Source organism: Pleurodeles waltl, chromosome 5 (assembly GCF_031143425.1).
Source record: "Pleurodeles waltl isolate 20211129_DDA chromosome 5, aPleWal1.hap1.20221129, whole genome shotgun sequence".
NCBI lineage: Eukaryota > Metazoa > Chordata > Amphibia > Caudata > Salamandridae > Pleurodeles > Pleurodeles waltl.
The window spans coordinates 1,546,434,245-1,546,444,905 of record NC_090444.1 but is presented as its reverse complement, the minus strand read 5'-3'; the positions used below and the strand labels follow the sequence as shown (position 1 = coordinate 1,546,444,905).

General features: G+C 50.6%; 1 pseudogene; it reads right to left on the bottom strand.

The window, feature by feature from the left end:
* Positions 1-1,553: 1,553 nt before the first annotated feature.
* LOC138297131 (solute carrier family 25 member 3 pseudogene) lies at positions 1,554-7,776 on the bottom strand (annotated as a pseudogene).
* Between the last annotated feature and the right edge of the window lie 2,885 nt (positions 7,777-10,661).

The window sequence follows — 10,661 nt, the reverse complement described above, 5'->3', positions numbered from 1 at the left end:
TAAACTCCACCCACATCACCCACATGCTAGTTAAAATTGTTACACTCAATGTTAAGGGGTTGAATAATCCAATCAAACGCAGAGCTATCCTTTCATACCTAGAACACACAGGAGCTGACCTATGTCTCCTTCAAGAGACCCACCTGTTCTCTTTGGACCCACATAGAATGTGGTCTAGAGCTTTTCCCACACAACACTTCTGCTCATGCAGGAACAAGGTGGTGGGGGTCACGCTTCTGGTGTTGCGCTCTTTCCGAGGGAAGGTGGGTGACAACATTGCCAAGATACGAGAACTTCCTCTGGCTTACAGAATTCACCTTCGGGGGACCCAGGTGGTGATAGTGTCTATCTATGTTCCCAACTAAGGTCAGGGGGGTTCATTCTTGGAGCCCTCACAGAGGTTATGACTACACACGATAGGCAGGTGCTCAGAGGGGGCAACTTCAACATAGTTTTACACAAGGAATGGGACAGATCCGCCTCCAGGTACTATGGGACCAGGGCCATGCATGTGAGAGGCTTGGAGAGGCTAAAGGGGTGGGGGCGTAGGGACCTCTAGATGGGCAGACACCCTACCACTAGAGATTATACCTTCTACTCCCATGGTGACAAGACCTACGCCCGCATTGACTTTTTCTTAGGATTTAAGGAAATTTAACAAACAATAAGTTACATAGATATGCACCCTCTCAGACCACGGAGCGGTGATCCTCACGCTCAAAGTCCCCCTCTGGTCTGAAGGGCCCCATCCTTAGTGACTGAGGTCCACACTCCCGACGAGGTGATTGCCCAGATTTCCAAAGCTATTTCCACCTACCTAGAATTTAACGACACGGCTGACACCCCGCCATCCCGCTTGTGTGATTCACTACATGTGGTGATCAGTGGGGAGTTTATAGTGATCACGTCGTCGGAAATAAAATCAGGCTTGAGAAAAGCCCACAGCGCAGGTGACGGAGCTTGAAGGGATACATTAGAGGCCCGAGGGTTTGGAGACAACTCAATGCAGCTTGGACGCAACTGGCGGGCTTGACATGGACAAGATAGAATACAAACCTCTCATACTACGTGGGCGCCTTATGGTCGCTGGACTTAGGGCTCAGTGGCAGTCGGCAGCAGTGACAGCAATTAGGCTTCCAGAGGGATCAGTGGTAATGAGCAATACACAGATCGCCTCAGCCTTTCGTAGCTTTTACCAGGCCCTTTACTCACCCCAACGGGATGACCTGGGCCCTTAACTCCGTTATCTTGAACAGGCCCACACAACTAAATTGACATCCGCAGAGGTGGCCCCACCTGAGACCCCCACTGGGTTACAAGAGGTCATCTCTGCAATAGCCCACCTGGAAGTTTCAATGTCTCCGGGACCAGGTGGTTTCCCATCCATCTACAAAACATTCTGTAGTAGCCTGGCACCGATCCTGACCCAACTCTTTAACGACATCACGGGCCCGGGGAAAATGCCACCATCTATGCCGGATGCAACCATAGTGGTCATCCCGAAACTCGGGAAGGACCTCACTGAATGTGATTCCTACAGACCTATATAATTGCTAAACATTGACTTCAAGCTGCTTATGGGCATCCTTGCGACCCACCTGAACCCGCTGATGCCTGGATTGGTGGATCCTGACCAGGCGGGCTTCATCCCAAACCGACAGTGCGGAGACAATACTAATAGGCTACAGAAAACAATATACGAGGCACAGAGTTCTGGGCGGAAACTAATGTTGCTCAGTATAGATGCCGAGAAGGCGTTTGATCGAGACCAATGGCTACATTTCCACACAACACTCAAACATTTTGGCCTTGGGACCCTGTTTCGGGACTGGATAGTGAGTGCCTGCAGCCAGCTGAAGGCCTCGGTTAGAGTTAACGGGGTGACATTTACCCCCTTCTCAGTGGGTTGCGGGACCCACCAGGGATGCCCGCTGTCTCCCCTACTCTTTGCTCTATATATGGAACCTTTGCGCAGAGAGTAAGGGATAGGCCAGAAATCACAGTAGTTGTATTTGGCGGGGAAGAGTACGCCATTGTGCTTTACGCAGACGATGTTGTGGTGACACTCGACAATGTGTTAAAGACCCTCCTGGCTTTTCTCGAGGAGGTGGGGGCCTTCTGGGTGGTGTTGGGTTTCCGGGTAAACCTATCAAAGTCCCAGGCACTCAGTCTTATGCTCACGAGGGAGACGGTGAATGAACTAGCACAGCGCTATCCCTTTCGGTGGCAGGGAGACTCTATCCCATATCTTGTCATCAGATAGCTAGAAGAACAGTATCGGAAACCACATCGAGGAGCTACCAGCTCCTCCTGCAAGATGTCAAGGTTGACCTTGCAAAATGGAGACAACATCCTATTTCGTGGATTGGTAGAATAGCCACCATTAAAATGTCGGTCCTTGCCAGGGCACTCTTTCTCTTTCAGGCACTATCGGTCGAGCCTCCCCCCGGCAACCTACAGGCACTACAGGGTGAAATCAATCGCTTTTTGTGAGGTGGTAAAAAAACCAAAATGGCCAGCCTCCTGGTGTGTCCTGCACATGGGAGGCCTGGGAATCCCAGACATTCGGCAATACTACAAGGCCGCACAGCTGAGGTACCTGGTGGAGTGATCCAGACAAGAATCGGACAAGGGCTGGAGCGTGCAGTGGTGGGCACTTCCTTGTGGAGGATTCCATTCCTACCGCGCTGCCATAAGCCCTGGGCATTGTACTCGTTCACTGTCACCAGAGCCACAATGATGGTGTGAGACCAGAAGGCCCAACTGAGCGGTTTGACCTCCCTTCCCTCCCCCCTGACACCTACTGTGGAGAACCTGGATCTCTCCCCAGGCCTGGACTGCAGTGCCTACTGGGATTGGACGACCCCCTGCACCTGCTCCATACGACATTTGTTTGATGAGAAGGGAATAGTCTCTTTCGAAACCCTTAGTCCCTCCTGGAGAGAATGCGTTACCTCCAGATTCACCATTTGGTGTCACACCCCTCAATTAGGGAGAATGCAAGCCGTCCCCTCACACAATATGAAAGATGGCTGCTGACTAAGAAGGCAGACAAACACATCATATCGGAACTATATGACTTGCTCCAGCGGGCAGTCCAGATCCCTAAAATACCAAGTCAGACTTGTTGGTAGATAGAACTGGGAAGACCTTTGACACCGGGGGATTGGGAGGCGATTTACTATAGGGCACACCATGCAGCGCTGCTCCACAAGCACAGAGACTGCAATAAAGATAGCCACAAACTTCATCATGGTGTATGGGATCTGCCTCATTCAAAAGGGAACAATGCCTTTGTAGAAAGCCCAAAGTCCTTCTTCGGCATGCATTTTTGGAGCAGCTACTGGCAGTGTTAGCATAGTCAAGTTGTGTCTGAATACAAACTTTAGCAGCTTCCAGTGGAGCCAGGGAAATATCAGTGAAGAACTCTGCACTTGCAGATGCCACCAAATACAAAGAGGTACACCACAAGTATGCATTTTCCTAGCCCAGAAGCTTACTATTCAAGATTTTGAAGACTTCTCAGAAACCAAATTTGCAAAGTCCCTCCACAGAGTATACTATAAACATTGAATGCCATCCCTTAGCAAGCCCACAAAAACATCTTCCTTCAGTGTGACTGAAAAGCCATTAAAAATGCCCTTGTATTTCTTAGGATCCACCTGCACACAGCATTTCAGCATCTCTAGAGGAACGACTGCGGTGTGCATCAAACCACAACTTAGGACTCTGCCAAAGCCAAAAAGCACATAAAATTTAATTTAGCCATAGTCACAGCTGTATTTCTCTGCGGCTACTCCTGTTGCCAGAATGCGCTGGGTGGGCTGCCCTTGAGTGGTCAGGAAGCACCTGGCCTCTGGTACAAGTTGAAACTGTGGCCCGGCAGAGATGTGCAATGGAGAAGTACATTTTGGATATCTTTAAGATGCCGCTGCCTCCCCTTCACTGGCTTCCAAAGCTTCATGTCATCCACTGATCAACAGCTTTGAGGCAACTGAAGATTTGTGAGTTTACAAAGTATTTGGGGCATTCCAGTTTAAGGAGTACTTGTGTGTCATCTGCATAGTTGTAGCATGTGAGTTGAAATTCCTTGATCAATGTTGGTAATTACATCATATAGATGTTAAAAAGCATGGGTGAGATGATTGAGCCTTGAGGGACCCCTGCTTTTGTGAAGTAGGGTTTGAATGAGAAAGGAGGAGTATGGATGATATTAGTTCTGTTTTGAAGTTAGGATGTGATCCAGTTAAGAGCAGTTCCCTCCATGTTGGCTTTGCAGAGTCTTTGTATTAGAGTGTCATGGTCAACTGTGTCAAAGGCAGCTTAGAGGTCCAGGAGAAGTAGTGCAGCAACTCCATTACTATCTATTGTATTTTTAAGATCATCCCAGATGGCAATGAGGGTAGATTCAGTGCTTCTTTTTAGGCAGAATCCAGTTTGATAGTCTGAAAGTATGGAGTTATCTACAATGAATTGTGACATCTGGGTGAAAGCTGCTCTTTCTATCAGTTTGCTCAAGAAAGGACCATTTGTAATCGCTCTATAGCTGTTGGGGTCGTGCCGGTCCAGGTTTGTTTTCTTTAATAATGGCTGTATATATTCCTTTTTGAGATCTTCAAGAAAGATTCCCATAGTTTAAGAATTATTGATGATTCTTTTTACTGGTGTGGCAGCAGAGGTAGATAAAAGATTATTGCTGAAGATGTGTTGTGGATAAGGGTCGGAAGGGCAGACGGAAGGCCTGCTTGCTTTGTCCAGATCCATAAATTCAGTTTGTGATATTTGTTTGAAGGAGTGCTGTGGCTGGATTGGCTTACTCTTAGAGGGGATTTTTGGAAATGGGTTGGCGCTGGTAGTTTTCCTTTGTTTTAAATAGGAATCCAAATTGTTGCCCTTGGTTGTGTAATGATTTCACACTTTGGGGGTCATTACAACCCTGGCGGACGGTGTTAAAGGTGCGGTAATACCACAAACAGGCGGGCGGACAAAAAAAGGGAATCATGACCGTGGCGGAAACCGCCAACATAGACAGCCACTTTGACACTCCGACTGCCACGGCGGTACAGACAAACAGCGTGGCGGTCACCGCCAACAGACAGGCGGAAGACAATGTACCGCCCACAGTATCACAACCCGCCAATCCGCCACCTTTTCAGGGGCGGATTCACCGTGGATAAAAGCACGGCGGAAACAGATTTTGCAATGGGAAAACGCTCACCTTCTACACACTCCACGAGGAAGGAGGACACCATGGAGACGGAATTACAAATCCTACCTGCCCTTGTCTTCCTGCTCATTTATGAACACCAACAACGGCGGCGGCGAAGACAACGGTGAGTACTGCATCTACGACATAGGGGAGGGGGAGGCAAAAGTAAGGGGGACACACACGAAACACCCCCACCCCCACCCTCGCACATTATAACACACACAGCTATGCATGTAAAAACATCACAGTAACAACCCACAACCCCCCCGGAAGAATGCAAAGACCAAAGGAAATCAGTCGATAAATTGTAATGTATCAAATTACAGTTACCAAATATATACAGATATAAATATTTACACAATCAAAAGTATATACATTACGAGAAGCAGTGCAGGAATGCAGATATCCATGTCCGTGCACCACTGGTCCAAAAATGCATGGGCGAGGCCCACATTAGATACCTGTCCACAAACGGAGAGAACACTGCTGGGGCATCAGATAGAAATACAACAGGCACCTCAGGAGGAATGGAAGGGGGGGGCACCTCAGCCGGATTACAGCACCACGCCAGATCCACGACGGGGCTCCATGCCCATTGATGTATCCTGGGGAGTGTGAAGCCACAGTCTCTCAAGTCTTTGCAGTGGGTGGTTTGCCCACTGTACCATCCTGGGGAGTGCAAAGCCACAGTCTCTCAAGTCTCTACAGTGGGTGGGTTGCCCACTGTACCATCCTGGGGAGTGCAAAGCCACAGTCTCTCAAGTCTTTGCAGTGGGTGGTTTGCCCACTGTACCATCCTGGGGAGTGCAAAGCCACAGTCTCTCAAATCTCTACAGTGGGTGGTTTGCCCACTCTACCATCCTGGGGAGTGCAAAGCCACAGTCTCTCAAGTGGATGACAGTCTCCACTGGTTCTGGAAGGGGAATGGTGCCCACACTGCATTTAGCTCCCCGTGACGGTTCCTGTAATGTCACAGTCCCAGCTGTACATGGGATAACGATGCTTGATGTGGCAGTGTTTCCTTGTTCAGCGGTGCTTTGCCATGGCGGTCTCTGATCTGTTCAGCGGTTCTCTGCCCTGTTCAGCAGTGCTGTGCCCTGTTCAGAGGTCTTCACCATGGCGGTGATTCCCTTGTTCAGCGGGGCTTTGCCATGGCGGTCTCTGATCTGTTCAGCGGTTCTCTGCCCTGTTCAGCAGTGCTGTGCCCTGTTCAGCGGTCTTCACCATGGCGGTGATTCCCTTGTTCAGCGGGGCTTTGCCATGGCAGGCTCTCATCTGTTCAGCGGTTCTCTGCCCTGCTCAGCGGTGCTGTGCCCTGTTCAGCGGTCTTCACCATGGCGGTGATTCCCTTGTTCAGCGGGGCTTTGCCATGGCGGGCTCTGATCTGTTCAGCGGTTCTCTGCCCTGTTCAGCGGTGCTGTGCCCTGTTCAGCGGTCTTCACCATGGCGGTGATTCCCTTGTTCAGCGGGGCTTTGCCATGGCGGGCTCTGACCTGTGCATTGGTGTGTGGCATGACGGTCCCTCATTTTCCAGCGGGGAAGTGGCAGCCGGGCCCTCCTGGGCACTGACTCCGGTGGTGGTCTCCTGACCAGTGACGATACTTGTGCCCTCCTGGGCAATGACTCCGGCGGTGGTCTCCTGACCAGTGACAATACTTTTGCCCTCCTGGGCAATGACTCTGGCAGTGGTCTCCTGACCAGTGACGATACTTCTGCCCTCCTGGGCAATGACTCTGACTAGTGACGATACTTCTGCCCTCCTGGGCAATGACTCTGGCGGTGGTCTCCTGACCAGTGACGACAGTGCTGGCGTCCCGGCCACCGGGGAGGATGGCGCCCTTCTCCGTCGTGCTGCTGTCACCAGACTGTGCAGACTTCCTCTGACCCTTCACCACCTTTGGAGGAGTTACAGCTGACTCTGCAATCCCCCTGGGACCCTTGTGAGCAGTTTTGCCGCCTGGAGTCTTCACCCTGTCCCGTCGGCTACTTTCCAACTTTAGATGCTTTACAGGGGGTGGACTGGCGGTGTTTTGGCTCCGTGTCACACTGTCTGCCCTGGTGGCCGGTGCACTCCACACACCTGTAACACGCACCACTGGTACTGGAGTCATTTTGGCTGAGGCGCTACTACGGGACATATGAATTGGAGGGGTGGGGATGGGGGCAAAGATGTCAACGTTGCTGAGGGAGAGTTTCTGATGAACACTGGGATGGGTAGCTGGAGGGGGTCTGGGAGTGGAGGAAGAGGAGGTGGTTGTGGGAGGTGTCACTTTAGGTGTTTTGGGTGCAGGTGCAGGTACTGGAGGCTGTCGTAAGGTGGATGGATGTTGGGTGTGTGGGTGCCCGTGTTTGTGTACTTTGGGAGGGGGCGTCACAGACACACTGGGAGATGACACAGGGGACGTGTAAATGGGAGTTGGGGTGGTGAGTGCAGGTGAGCGGGGTGTGGTGCTGGGTGTTCTGGTGCGAGTCGTAGTGCCTGTAGATGTAGTTCATGCAGGTGAGAGTGTAGACGACACTGGGAGGGAGGAGGGAGATGATGAGGAGGGGAGGCAGTGGATGTTGCTGTGTCTGAATGTGTCTGATGCTTGTGTGAGTGCCTGTGAGATGTGTGGTGCCTATGTTTGCATGAGCTACTTTTGTGTGTTGAGGTGTGTGCATGCTTGTCTGTTGGTGTGCTTGGGATAGGCTGGGGTACAGGGGACTGGGTCTGGGTGTAGGAAGTTGGAGGGGGGAGGCTAGACACAAAGGGGGTTATTACAACTTTGGAGGAGGTGTTAATCCGTCCCAAAAGTGACGGTAAAGTGACGGATATACCACCAGCCGTATTACGAGTCCATTATATCCTATGGAACTCGTAATACGGCTGGTGGTATTTCCGTCACTTTTGGGACAGATTAACACCTCCTCCAAAGTTGTAATAACCCCCAAAATGTTTGATTTCCAGCAAAGTTGGAGGTTTGCAGGGCATTGTGGGTAAGAAAATGGTGTGGGTGCCTGTGAAGCACACCACCCTGGAATCACCTAGATGTTTAGTTTTGAGATGTGTCTAGGTCTTGTGGATTTTTCTACATGGCAGCATCCCAAAGTCCATAACGTGCAGCCCTCACCAGTCCAAGTGGGACGATTTTGAGAGTTAGCCAAGCACTCATGGCCCAAATGTAAAATGAAAACCCAAAATAATCAAATGTCCTCTTGTCTGCCGTGGGATAAGATGTTTTAGTGTGCGGGGGAGAGCTGAAAGACTGTTACCCCCTTCAGTTGGGGTGAGGGCATAACCAGGCCCATACTGGTTGGTAGCCACCACCCCACTATATATATTTTTTTTAAATTCCCTGGCATCTAGTAGACTTTCTGCCCCCCCCCCCATGGTGCGGATTGGGGGTAATTGGCCCATCTGCCCACTGGTGGGCAGAACAACTTTGTCCCTATTTATTTGGGGTGTGGGTATGGCCATACCCCCACCCTCGTATTTTGAAAAAAAAAATCTTCCCTGGTCTCTGGCGGGCTTTCCGCCCCCCTTGGGGGCAGATGAGCCTTCCAAAAATAAGCCAATCTGCCCCCAAGGTGGGCAGATATGGCCAACAGTAATGTCCCCACATGGGGAGCGACCTTTGCCCAAGGGGCTGCCTCCCCAAACATAACACACACATACACACACACCAATCCCTGGTGCCTAAGTGGTTTCTGCCCCCCACCCCTCCAGGGGAAGATCAGCCTAATAGAAATAGGCCGATTTGCCCCCAAGGGGAGGAGAAATGGTCTAAAATAAATTTGCCCCCCCATGGGGAGCGACCCTTGCCCAAGGGGCTGCCTTCCCAAACAAAACACACACATACACACACACCAATCCCTGGTGCCTAAGTGGTTTCTGCCCCCCCCGGGGGGCAGATCGGCCTAATAGAAATAGCCCAACAGGGGAGCGACCCTTGCCTAAGGGGTTACTCCCCTTGCGTGAAACTGGCGCCAAAAAAAAATGCCCGGTGCCTAGTGGTTTCTGCCCTGCCTATCTACCCCCAAGGGGGGCAGTAATAGCCTAAAATAAATTTGCCCCCCAGGGGAACGACCCTTGCCTAAGGGGTCACTCCCCTTGTGAGAAATTGACGCAAAAAAATAAAGATCCCTGGTGTCTGGTGGTTTCTTCCCCCCTTGGGGGCAGATTGGCATAGCAAAAATTGAGCACGATGGGAGGTGGGCTCTGTGAAGTCAGCATGCGATTGCGTGCTGACGTCACAGGGGGGTGGGAGGGTCAGGGGGGTGTCCGGGATGCCATGGGGGGTGTGAGGGAACCCCACGGAGGGAGCGCTAGCGCTCCCTCCGGGCTCCAGGCCGAGGACGTAATGGATACGTCCTCGGCACATGTATGTGCTTGACAGCATGAGCTGTGTATGCATGTTGTATGAGTCAGTTGACAGTCATGTGAGCAATGTGTATAGTGCCACAGATCTTTCAACTCACATCTGTCCTTGTTCAACTGTTGTGTGGAACACATATCATGAGCCACTCTGCCCTTCAGGTTGTCACACACACCACATGCCAAATTGCTGTTAGCTACATGATGCACTATCATGCATGGAAGTGATGAGAAGTGAGTGTAATGTAGGTTCTGTCTGCTCAGCCTGCAGGGACCAGGGCCTGTCACTTGTATTGCTCAGTATAGGAACTAGTCTTGGCTAGGGGTTAGTCACTGTGGCTATGCAACTGTGGCACTGTACCTATTCCCAGTACACCAAAATCCTGACGTGGCCAATATGAGGCTCTAGTGGCAAAACCTGCCCTGAATGCCTCATTCCTTTGACTAGATTAGGTATGGGTGCAGGGGCAAATCATTACTCTAGGCCATATGTGCACTTAGCATCATTGTCAGTGTGTGTCTTACACTCATGACATGTCCCTTACTTCCACTTCTCTGTGGTCTCCTTCACACAAGTGGGGTGTGGTGTGGGGACCAGTGGCAAAGAAGTTGCCCTTAGTCCTAGACTCCCAGATATTGAGACTTGGTGTTTCAAGGGTAACTGTGAAGAGGAAAGAAAAGTTTCCTTTACAGACAATAGGTGAGAATGGACTGCCCTTGCTTAATCTACGGATTTAATGAAAAAAATGGAGCATTGGCCACCAAGGTCTATTATAAACCCACAGACCGTAATAATCGACTTCAATTTCAGAGCTTCCATCCCAAGTCCCTATGAGAAAACTTACCCGTGGGACAGTTCTTAAGGCTGAGACGCAACTGTTCGGACTTAATAGACTACAAAAAACATGGCAAAAGGTTATCTAATAAACTGATGGAGAAAAACTACCCAACCCACATCATCAGGAATGCAGATAAAAGGGCACGGAACAACAATAGACACCAGCTGCTGGAGCCTCCATGAGCAAAGCCGAAGATGGAACAGATCGTCTGTTTCATGACCTTCAATCCCCTTTCCAACCAAATCCAGAAAATAATAAT